Genomic DNA, 12,160 nt, shown 5'->3' on the forward strand with positions numbered 1-12,160 from the left:
TTCAACGTTCATGTGTATCTACTTTTTTTAACCCACCACAAAATGAAAAGTATTATACTAATAAGACTTGAGCACTTGCTTATTTTTGTGTGTATTAGAAAGAAATTTAAGTACAGACACGTGCTTAATAATAATTCAGCTGAACATTTTATCATTGTCAAAGGCATCTTTAGAGGAATCCATCAACTCTTCTGATTTCCATACAAGTCAATTTACTGTCTTCAAAATGTAATGTTAATGGCACTCAGTGTATACACAGTAATCCTTTAAAATAATGTACATGGCAAACGGATATGTTCTCATGCATTAATAATTTAAAAGTTAATTTTAGGTACTTAATATGATTAACTGATGGATCAGCAGTCTTATATATGAGAAACAGTGAGCACACTCAAAGGAAGAGCATACTGGAAGGCAGCCAGGTGGCTGCCTGCGTGATGCTTCAAAAATACCTGAGCTTTATTCCTCCAGTTTCCCTTCAGTGTTGGATGTAGAGCATCACAGTCATAAAGGTGGTCTGGTTTCAAGATGAAGCGTGTAAATTGCCTTAGAGGTTGAAATAGCAGGACTTTTGGGGAAGAAGGGGATGTTTTAGAAGGCGGGAATCCCTGCAATGCAATCCTGCCAGTGGCTGGCTGGCTCTGCAGCACCAGACCAGTTATATAACTTCTCTCCTTTCACTTCTCACTTTTTGAGGACACGATGTAATGCAGGGCTGTAAATTGATATTCTAGGGTGGAAATACTACAGATGACAAAGTATAACTGTTGCATTGCGCAGCTAAGGAATGTGCCGGGGGCAAATAGCATTAAAGAGTGTGTAGAAGAGCCATGTGTTGCAGTCCTTGGCCATGCCCACAGCAGCGAGTTCTGCGAAAGCAGCAAGAACTGGACACCTATTGCACAAACCCTGGTCAAATCACACAGGTACGTGCATGGCTGCAAAAAAGAAAAAAAGATGGAGATTTTCTCTTTACAGGGAGGCACAGGGAGCAGACAAGAGGCAACAGGTACAAGCTACATGAGGAGAGGTTTCACCTGATTTTGATGCACTGACAAAAAAAAAAAATTACAGTTAGGACAATCACCCACTGGAAAATCATCCCCAGGGATGCGGTAGCCTCCCCACAACTGTAAGCTTTCAAGATGCAATTGGACAGGGTGACAATCTCATCCCTCTCCCATAAAAAGTTGGACCAGGCAATCTTTGGAGTTCCCTTCCAATCTGGGCTGGATCTACATATGCAGAAAGTTTCTTATGTAAGCATATGGGCCTGTGATGCCAGCCTACTGTGATCAAGTGCCTCCTTGCCTCTGGAGTAATCTCAGTCAAAATCTGATACCACCTGTATTCACCTTTTCACTAAATAGTAACCTGGACATGAGACAGCTTCTCCTTTGGTGAGGCACCAGCACTCAGAGGCTGGACCCAGAAAACGCAAGATCAGGGTGAATAGTGGCTCACAGGAAGGCAGGACAGACCAGCCCGGCAGTGGGAAGAGAGAGCTGGATGGGACTGGGCAGTGACAGTCCACAGAACAAGCTCCCAATGGACTGGGTCAGGACAGGACAGGACAGGCAGCAGTGGTGCTGACAGACTGAAGAGCAATGCTCAGCACTGCATCAAGTGGAGATGGCCAAGGGAAGAGCGGTGCCGAGGAGAGGCTGCGGGGCTGGTGGCATGAGCAGGGTGAGCAGCGAGCAGGCAGCAGACTGGCACGTGTGTCCAAGAGGCTGAGATGACATACTCAAAGAAACTGGAGAGATTATTTGAGGACTTGAACAAGGGAGAGCAAGTGGTGAGAATGGAGTGAGACCAGAGCATGGCTGGAAACACGGGGACTGGAAGGGCGGGCTGATAAGAAAAGCATTCCTTTAAATATAGTAAAGAAGAGCCATGGAGGAAGAAAGAGCAAGAGCAAAGAAGGTATCATGTTACATTTCAAAATATATTCGGCTCGGGCGCTCAGCCACAATACTCCCATTAGTGTACATGCATCTGTCTAGGAGGAAAAGCCCAGAGATTTCTACCACTTCTCCTTGGGCTCAATTTCCTTTTATAGAGCTGACCATTTTCTTACCAGAGGTGTTTTTGAGACTAGTGAAGTAAATATTCCTCTCCTCACGGAGAGTGTGACGGATCTTGTTCGAAGTCAATACGTTTTAAAACAATAGCTCTTAGAGAAGCATGCAGCTTTGCTTCCCTTAAAAGAGCTTTTCCACAGTCCGAGTTATTTGCAAGCTACTTGCAAATCGGATGGCTCGGAGCTGCCGTGGTAAAATAGCAAAGGTCCCAGTGCACGTAAGTTCGCAGCAGCAGTCTGTAGGAGTGCAAGTGGAAGCCTGAGGATCCCGGGAAAGCAGGGCGCTTTGCAGTACGGAGGAGCTCGGAAGAGCCCACCGTACTGCGGGCACACGCCGGGAGCCTGCTCCGTGCGCAGGAAGGGGAGCTGGGGCACTTGCCGTGCGCAGTTTTGAAGGGGAAAATGTGAGAACAGGACCGATGAGGTTAAAGAAAAAGTCCAAGCACAAATGCCTCGCGTGTGCAGATGCTCTGTTGGTTTTATTTTAAAGAAAAAACAGTCCTTCCCAAGAAAAGCACAAGCCGCTGCTACCTGCGGGTGAGCTTTTGTCAGAGGGCAGGAGACCCGTCACAGCCCCACGATCTGCCACCTCCAGCGCCGCTCGCCCCGGGACGCGGCAGGGAGGGCAGGGGCGCCGCCGTCACACGGCCCGCGGCCACCGGAGCTCCCGGCCGCCCCCTGCCCTCGGCGGGGCGCGGGCCGGGGCTGCGGCTGCGTGCGGCGGGGGCGGGAGCGGGGCGGGAGCGGGGCGGGGCCCGCCGGGAGTCAGCTGGGCGCGAGGGGAGAACGCGGCGGCGGCGGGCGCCGTTAGCACCGGAGCCGGCGGCGGCAGCGCGGACAGGCAGCAGAAGTTTTCTCCGCAGATTCTTCCCGCAGCCCGGGAACGCCTTGCGGAGGCGCGAACGTTCCCGTTCGCGTTGGGTGTGTTTTGCCTTTTTTTTTCTTGACTTGTTTAATTGCTTTTTTTTTTTTAATTTTTTAAATTGTTTAATTTTTAAATTGATTTTTTTTTTGCAGTTTTAATTTTTTTCTTTTGTTATTGTTGGTTTTGAGGCGCGTGGCTCCGAGAGCTCGCTCTCCCCCGCCCGCGCCCCTCTCCACCCCGCCGCCCGGAGGATCCCCCTCCCCGCCCGCGCTCCCGTCCCCGCCGCTCACGACCCTTCCCCTGACCCCTGCGCCCGCCCCAAACTTGGCGGGTGCGCGGCGCCCGGCGGGGACGGTGCCGGCCGCCCGCCCGCCCAGCAGGTAAGGGGCCGGGGGGCGGCGCGGGGCGCGCAGGGTGGCGGCGGCGGCGGCTGCTGCCCCTGGGGAGCCGCAGCGGGGTGAGGCCGGGCCGGGGTGGGTGAGGGCTCGCCGGCTCCTCGGTAGCGGAGGCCGGTGGGAGGAGGAGGAGGAGAGCAAACTTCCTTTTCCTGGGGCCGCCGGCGAGCCCCCTTCCCCCCCCCCCCCCTCCCCCAGCGCCCTCGGGGAGCGCCCCCCGCCCGGCGCGGAGTCCCCGGGGTCGGACTGGGTTCGGCCGGCGGCCGCGGGCTCGTGGAATCGGCCCTTTTCCCCGTCTCGGGGCTTCCTTGCCGCGTTTTGTTTGCTCGCCTGCTGCGCGCCTCGCCCCGGCGGTGCCGGGAGCCGGGCTTTCCCGTCGCCCCGCGCTGGAGGAGAGCGGAGACCTTGCCCCGCCAACTGCTGGTGGTGGTGCTGCTGCCGCCGAAACTCCCCGGCATTCCCCCCGCTCCGTTTAGGGTTTGCGGGAGGGCTGGCTGATGGGCAGTTCGCAGAAATGCCACCCCGGAGTGCTGCCACCTTCCTGCTCATCCGCGGCGGGGATGTGCGGCAGCAGCCGGGCGGCCGTGTGCCCTGGGAGAGCGGCCCTGCCCAGCCCCCGGCGGAGCCCCCGGCCAGCCCGGGAGACCCTCCCTGGGGGGCAGTGCGGAGCTTCTCCTGCCCCAGCTCCCCGCCGGGTAGAGGCGCGCGCGCATGGCTCTCATTGTATAACTGTGGAACTGCAAGCCGGGGCTGAAACTGTGGCATCTTTGTAAGAACAGTTTGCAGTTAATTGGTTTGGCAGATGAACTCCTGCACAATCCTCTTGCCCGCTTCTGTAGCTTAAGTGCCAGCGCCCCCTCCCACCCCTTTCCCCCTTTTCCCCGCTTTTCCTTTGAAGCATCGCATAACTCTGTATTGCCAGCAGGATGGAAAGTGCTGATTCAGCAGCCAGGAGCCCCACTCCATCTGAAGTGGTGGTCTGCCTGAAATGCTCCCATTTGTTGAAATGGGAACATGTGTTGCTGGTATGTCAAAGCAGCATTGATCAGGTTTTCTAAAACAGACCCAAAGAATGTGGTTTACTTTTCTCTTCACTAAGGCAGAATGAATTTGGGGTTGGGGCAAAGTGGGAGGGGGCAGGATAGAAGGAATGTGGGCATCTGCCACCTTCAGTTACGCTTCTGTGGGGCAGCTGAAATTGTTTTGCCTCCTAAAGGTGCTTATGTGTTTTAACGGAGATGTTGTGGGATGTGTAGCAAGGATGCATTAACACTCCAGCTCCATCTATTCCTGCATTCTGAGGCTAGTAGTTGTACTTACAGCCCTAGAAAAGGTACAGAGAAGGGCAACAAGGCTAATCCTAGGATTAAAAGGAGTGAGTTATGAGGACAGGTTAAAAAAAACCACCACAAACACACAGAGATTAGAAAACCTGCTTGGAAAAGGAGAAATATGCTTGAAACGTTAGATGAGGGCTCTGGCTGTGTTTCATGATCGTTTTGGGGCTGAGGCAGGGTGCAGGAGGTAAGCAGGATGCTCTTCCCATGCTGTTAGTCTTCCTCGAGGGCTTAACCTCTCAGAGCAGTTGTTCCAGAGCTGTATTCCTCTGGCTGCCTTTCTACAGGTATATGTTAATATTAGAGCTGCTTGGGTTTTCTTCCTCTAATACCAGATTCTTTCTAAAATTCGGCACAATGTAGAGCAAACAGCAGAGCCTGAAGAGTCCTGTTTGGTAGCCTTGCTGCAAACAGTAAACTGACAGAGCAGCAGACCCTGACGCTTGCCTCCGGTGATCATTTTACCATGTTATGGTCTGATTTATTTTCTTCACTTGGTTGTTATTTGTTCTTCAAGTAGGTCTTGTTTGCCCTGGCCACAAATTAAAGATCTTGTGGTACTTCCATGGTTTTCCTTGGTTTTGTTAATCAAACTATCCCCTCTCTTAGCACTGTGTGAGTTGGCTTTTATCCTCGCATACAGCCACACCTGGATTTCAGTAGCGTGTTCCTGTGTTTTTTAATGCGTAGGCCAAAAGCTCTGCCTAAATGCAAAATGGATCTCTGCATCTCAGTTCTGCTGAAGTGTGTAGTGTGCACTCTGTGAATAAAACAAGTGTTTGCAGCCCTCTGTCTTGCGAGTGCTTAAATGACTCTAGCAAGAATAGTTACGAAGGTTTTTCAGAAATCTTTGGTCATGTTCTCATCTGTGCTTGGGACGTAAATGGGCAAAAAGTATCTGGATCTTTCAGGCAAAGGTATCCTTCCAAGGCAGGGAGTTCCCAGCTGGCAGAGGAGAGGCATAGCTGGGTCATGCACTGCTTCTGCCAGCAGCGCCAGAGTGTTGTGCTGGAAATTTGTTTTCTGACAGCCCCAAACGAGCAGATGTCCCTCTAGACTGTGAGGCACCGTCAGCTTCCCTGGGTGCACGCAGCAGTGGCTGCAGGCAAACTGAGGGGCTCAGTTTGAGCCCCTGGGTGCTGTCGCTCTGGGTGGGACCCTGCTGTTGCTCCCTTTTGCTGTGCCTGTCTGCACGTGGCTGTGGTGGTGATGGTGCTAAATAAGGCCAGATTTCTAGGTGTAACTTTTGCTTATACTAGTTCAGCTCTGTCTTGGGAAGTGTGTGTGAAATGCACTCAGGTGCTACTTCAGACCACTGAAATGTGGGAAATAGGTGGAGGGGTGCCTTTTGGTGGCCAGTGGTATGCACTTTTAGGATGCATTTAGGTATTTGCTCAATTAAAAATTTCACTGGTTGCAGCAAACACTGTGGTGAAACCCCTTACGATTTTTTGCTGGTCTTTTTATTCTAAACCTCTGAGTGACCTTTATTAATGGGGTCAGGGGAAAAGCTTTTCTTCACTTTGTACCAGCATTTCTGTCCAAACTAAGACTAAGGAAGCGTACTTTTCCTTGGATTTATCTCAGTTATGAGGGTATTGATGCCAGTTCACAGTGCAGTGTTTCTTAAGTGTGCCCACTGGCCCAGTGTTTTCATAAACAAGGAAGATAACTCCTGAGACCTCTGCCTCTGTCAGGCTTGCATGCAGCTTGCCAACTGGCTTGGCTACAGTGTGATTGCATAAGCCTCCTTCTGTAGGAAAGCAGGCTAAGAAGTTTGGATTGTTTTTCTTGGAAACTGGGCCTGCTCTTGGCCATGTCCAAAATATACCAGTTCCAGCTCTTCACCCGGGGAAATCTAGGAATGGGGATCCTTTACCGAACAGTTGAAACCCCAGAAGCTTTTTTAGGAATTACAAGGAATGAGGTTGCCAAGGAATCCCTTTATTAGCATTGAGCTTTATTTACAGGTTTGCTATCTTTACACTGCCTGCTGGTCAGGAGAGCGTGTTGCAATCTGAACTGGGAGGTGGCAAAATAATCTTGATTCCTGTTACTTTTTCTCCCAAACCTGTGGTTGTTTTGAAATGTAATATTATGAAGTAAATGGATGCCACCTCACGGACTTCTCTTTTTTTATACGTGTTGAACTGTGCACTTCTGAACTAGTCCCGTGCCAGGTCTTTCCTATTCTCATGCCATCTGTTGAATTGGACAGCAGTTCTCCCTTTAGCTCAGTATGGCTCCTCTGTTGCATCAGGAATGTGGAGAGTACTATCCTAGAAAGCCAGATTCCACTATGAGAGCATCATTAAAGAAAACTCTTGATCAGTATGAGGCATCCTGTCTACAAACAGTCTCTTTATGTCTTCAGTGATGAAACAACTGGAATAGCCTGCCTTAATAAAATTTAGTTGGATATGTTCAACATTCTCTTTTTATACATTCTTTATTCCCCTGGATACCATCTTGTCAGCAGGTACGTGGGAAGAGAGACAGACAGACGCTACGTTTTTCATACAGGTCCGTTCCTCTGAAAATGGTGGTGTTTATGGTTTCCAGGAGCTTTTGGACTTCAAGTGTACATAGGAGCACTGAATATCAGTGCCAAGATATCCTGAAACTCTTTGATAAAGAGATGTTCACGTTCACTAATGTGCTTCCATTGACTGAAAACTTCCTTCCTTCTTCACCTTCCTAGGATCTTTCATAACTCGGATAGATCAGTTCATACAGAGCATATGGACATGGCTGTCAGGACTGAAGGCACTGCTAGTTCATCCTCTGCTTTGGAGTAGTGCCCTTGTGAACAGTTCTGTCTTTCCTGGCATCTGTAACGGAGAAGACCAGGGCATTCTGTTTAATGGTGAGGAGTCACTCACAAAAATAGGAGATTTTGAGCACTGGGTGAGTCACTTTCCGTTAGCAGGTGGCAGCAGCTTTATGGTTGCTGCTTGGGTTTTTACGAGCAAGCAACCTGTAGTGGCATTGACCAGAGACTCAGGTGTGGATTGAACTAAAATGTAGTCAGGATGAATACGGATGGGTTCTTCAAAGCCCAACACTAATGCTCATTTACAAGTCAAGAGAGCTTTTAATGAAACCTGCTAATTGCATCCCAATTAGTTAACCCATGGGGAATGCAGATTACCACTCCTGAATGTCTACAGCAAAAGCTGTCATGAAGATCAGTTGTTTTAAAGTGGATGATCTTTTTAACAGCATAGGACACCTTCTCCCGTATCATGGATAATACATGGATAGTGTAACTACTGCTGTGAATTAGTGTGAGGCACCTTCTTCTGTCTGAATCCTTTCAGATATGTTTGGTAACCCATTATATCCCTGGGTATGAAATGATAACTTTGGAGCAAGTAAAATGGTAGAGGAAAATGTATAGTTCTTTGACGTATGATACAAAGTAAAATTACAGGTTATATCAAGCTTGTCGATTGCCAAACTAGATGTGGAGTAATCTAGGCACACGGCATGAAAGTCTACCTCATTGATACTGAGAGAGGCGAAATGTGTCTCTTTTGGAACTCTGCAGCTTTCAAGACTGCTGTCTTTTGAGATTATGCTGTTTCAGGTATGATGGGATGAGGCATATTGGCTAGAATAGTTTGACCTCTTCTTGGAGAAAGAATCCAAGTGAAAGCAGTGAGAAATTCCCCCTTTACCACATGATGATGGAACAGACTCTGTTTATTCTTCCCTAAAGTGAGAGCTGGAGAGAGGGTGAGGGGGCTTGAAAGTCTAGATTATATTGTGCTGTGTATTTCTGAAAAGAGCTTTGGGACAATGGTGATAGTCATGGTCCTTGGATGCAGAGGTGATGAGTGCCCTAGACAAATTACTGGGAACACCACAGCCATCTCTGCATTCTCTTCTTGTGGGCAGATGCTGTTGAATATTTGAGAGAGAAACACGATACCCTGTTTCTGTTGTATTCTTTTGTTGAACTCCGGGGGAAGACTGTGCAAAAGCTTTTCCCATTATCTTACCCTCCTGCTGTTGACCTGTCATCCTTTGGCCAACAACAACAAGTTGAGCAGCTATGTTGATCTTAATGCCCAACAATTGCATTAATGGTTGCAATATTAACCATTGGACAGTTTTGTTGCTCTAGCTGTAATATTCAAACAGTGTATTTCTTAGTGAGTATGTTTCAGATTTTTTGGAGGCCAAATCCAAGGGCCATGATGATGTTCCAAAAAAGACAGTTTTGCACAGACAGGGATGAATGGGGTAATTGTAAACACATGTTTGGTTAAACCACTAGCAAACCAACTTCTCATTCTTCCCAGCCTCCATCAATGCCAGCTTCTACTAGCTCATAACAGGACAAAAATAGGAAATGACTTTCCTGGCAGACAAACCATAGAGGAAATACCATACCATCCTGTTGGAATAAACCTATAGCCCAGTGGGAAGGAGCTCTCCTGCTGAGCAGCAGTGGGGATTTCTACATTTGTTCACACAGTAAACATGAGAGCATGGTCCTTGCACTCCCTTCACGCTCTTGCTGCAGAATTTGTGTCAGCAGAGAAATCTGAGAACCTGTCTGCATCCAAGCTGAGCCTGTGGCTGCTGAAGGCAGCTAAGGGTGGGTAATACTCCATGAGACCAGTATCATTCTTCCATTATGCATCCCTGGTGAGAAAATGAATAAGCAGGGAGAATCTGTAAGTCTGTAGACTTTTCATGGTGGAGATTAGCACTTGATGAACACTTAGAGATTTCTTTCAGTGCCCTTCTTTTAGTGCATCTGAATTCTCCCTTTTGATGACTTGACCTAGTGGCTGCAGCTCTGCTCAAACACATGTTGTTGGTTTGTAGCTTGGACTTAAGTTACTTTTTTATTTTGCTTAACTTTATTTCTGGGTCATATTCAGGTATTAATTTAAATTTTGAAACTGTGAGGAAGGGAGTCCATTAAATGTCAGCCAGGTCTCTTTCACTGCTGTTGCTGTTAGTGAACGATCTGTGATTCTGATTTGACACTAAAACGTATTTTTTGGTCAGGGAGTTGCAATAGGGCTCTGTGTCTGTTCATGCTTCATACATTTGTAGATGTCAAAACTAATTGGCAGCAAGGATTTGAATCTTTTACTAGAGGAAAAACTGCTAGAAAAATTCTCCCAGATAGTGACTTTTGGAGGATGATAGAACAAGATAGTTGTATATTAGAAAGGATTGGAGCAGAAGTTTTCAAGGCTGAAATAAAAATGAGGAGGTGATTTTTTTTTTTTCCTCCCTGTTTTCTTCTTTCCTTCCTTTCTGTAATGTTCATCTCTGCCAAACTACTAGGTACGGATTCAGATAGGAGAACGTTCTCTCTCCTTAAATGGGAATTGAGAGAGGGGGTGAGAAGGACTGGGGGAAGGTAAAATCTGTAGGTTGGTCTTGCTTAGTGTACTGTTAAAGCTCTGAGCATCCTTGGAAAGGAATGAGGAGCTTTTATTATATCAAAGCACAAGTGTGGAATTAAACTTCAAGGAGTTGGAAAAGCTAAAAATTCAGAAGGCTTTGGCACAAGACAAAAATATCACAAGCTTTCTTAAAAGGCCTGCTTTCCCTTCTGGCTCAAATGTATTAAAGTCCATTTAGGAGAATGTTTAGGGAGAAATATGTATTGCAAGACCATCAATTATTTCTGAATTAATGTCTTGTGGGGGATCATTCTTCATTCTAATAGCTGCTCGTGCTGACATCACCCGAGATGTCAGGGGATTATGTTAGAATTCAAGCCTTGATATTGTGCAGAACAATGGCTCAAGTGCTGGCAGATGCTTTCTTGGTGGGTCAGGTTGCTTTTGTTTATTCTGTCCATCTCTAACTGTGATATTCCAGTTACTGTACATGGTCACAGCAAGAGATGGAGTAAACAATTTCCAAGAGAAGCGTATCTGTGCAGCATGATTGTGAGGACAAAGTACTTCTTGCCTCTGCATCTTATGCTAGAGGCAGGTTTGCCATCACCTAGATGCACAATGCATGCATTTTTAATGCTTTATGAAAAAGCTCACCAGCTGTAACATTGTGGTCTTTTGTTTGTTTCTGTTATTTGTTGTATTATTTTGTTTGTTATTCCAGGAATTCTGAAGTCAAAAAGTTGAGGCCAAAAGTGGGTGGGTTTGGTGGTGGAGGTTTTTGGGTTTTTTTCCCCCCGGTCTGTTGGTTGATTTGTTGTTGTTTTTTGGTTTGCTTTTTCCCCCTCCCTGGCTGTTGGGCACCTAGCTTTAGTTTTTAAATGATGATTGTAATGAAGGCCCTTGTGGTTTAACCTGTCGGGCAGTTAAACACCACACAGTTGTTCACTCACTTTCCCCCCACATCAGTGGGATGGGGAAGGGAATGGCAAGAAGACAAAACTCCTGGTTTGAGATAAAGACAGTGTAGGAGAACTGAAAAGGAAGGTAAAAGAGTAACAACTTAAAAAGAGTATGCAAACAAGTGATGATTAGTGTAATTACTCACCACCTGCTGATTGATGCCCACCCAGTCTCCAAGCAGCAGGCCCCTGCCTCTCCCCAATTTTTTTGTTCAGCCAGGTATGATGTCATATGGTATGGAATATTCCTTTGGCCAGCTGGGGTCAGCTGTCCTGGCTGTATCCCTTCCCAGCCTATTGTTCACCCCAAGCCTCCTCACCGGTGGGGTGAGAAACTGAAGAGCTGTTGACTTGGTGTGAGCCCTGCTCAACAATGACTACAACATTAGTGTGTTATCAGTATTATTCTCATCCTAAATCTGAAACACAGCTCTGTACCAGCTTCTAGGAAGGAAATAATTCTACCTCAGCTGAAACCAGGACAGCTCTGTGAGGGGAAAGTAGTCAAAATAGCCCTTTATGATGCTCAAGAAGTGAATAAACTGGAATGTTGCAGTCTGTGTGATATTCATGAACTGATTCTTTTGAAATATTTTACTGATAGGCTATTATAACATTACACATAGTCATCACATTTAGCAGTTGGGAAGTTTTCAAAGAGGCATTGTGTTTATTTTCCAAAAGGCTTCAAGAGAACTGAGCAGCGAGACTGAGATGAGCTGTAGGAGTGGAGAGCAAATGCTGTTGGAGTTGCTGACATCTCTAATGTGTACTCAGACTTGTTTCACATTCAGCATGCATTTTTTTTGTTCTAGAACTGATGCTAAAAAAGGTCAAGAAAAATCTCTGTGGAGTTCCTTGCTAGCAAAGGTGGATTACACTCTTAACACGTGGGAAGTCTGAGGAGCGTTGCAAAGGCTGTTGCAGCTGATACAGTTTGGGTGTGTGGTGACACTTGTAATGCCTGGTTGAGTTGTTGGATAATTTTCCTCCCCAGAGTCCTTTGAAAAAGTGTTGATACAGCCTTCAGTAGGAGAATGGCATTGCAAGATGTCTTGCTAGTCTAAGCCTTAGCTAATTTTGATGAACGTGTAATTTGTCTTCATTTACTTGGAAATTATTCCGCTCTTCTTCCCAGGAGCAGGA

At 47.2% G+C, this 12,160-nt stretch overlaps 1 protein-coding gene across 2 annotated transcripts in view; it reads left to right on the top strand.

The window, feature by feature from the left end:
• The first annotated feature begins 2,871 nt into the window (after nt 1–2,871).
• Nucleotides 2,872–12,160, top strand: part of GRB10 (growth factor receptor bound protein 10) — a 145,774-nt gene continuing 136,485 nt past the window's right edge. The window contains exon 1 of one of the 2 annotated variants that reach the window (XM_066185598.1): nt 2,872–3,004. The gene's annotated coding sequence lies outside the window, so the exon portion shown is untranslated. The other variant, XM_066185607.1, reaches the window with a different exon arrangement.

The sequence above is a fragment of the Chamaea fasciata genome, unplaced genomic scaffold (assembly GCF_029207755.1).
Source record: "Chamaea fasciata isolate MVZ Bird 193981 ecotype frontalis unplaced genomic scaffold, bChaFas1.0.hap1 SCAF_1, whole genome shotgun sequence".
Classification (NCBI taxonomy): Eukaryota; Metazoa; Chordata; class Aves; order Passeriformes; family Sylviidae; genus Chamaea; species Chamaea fasciata.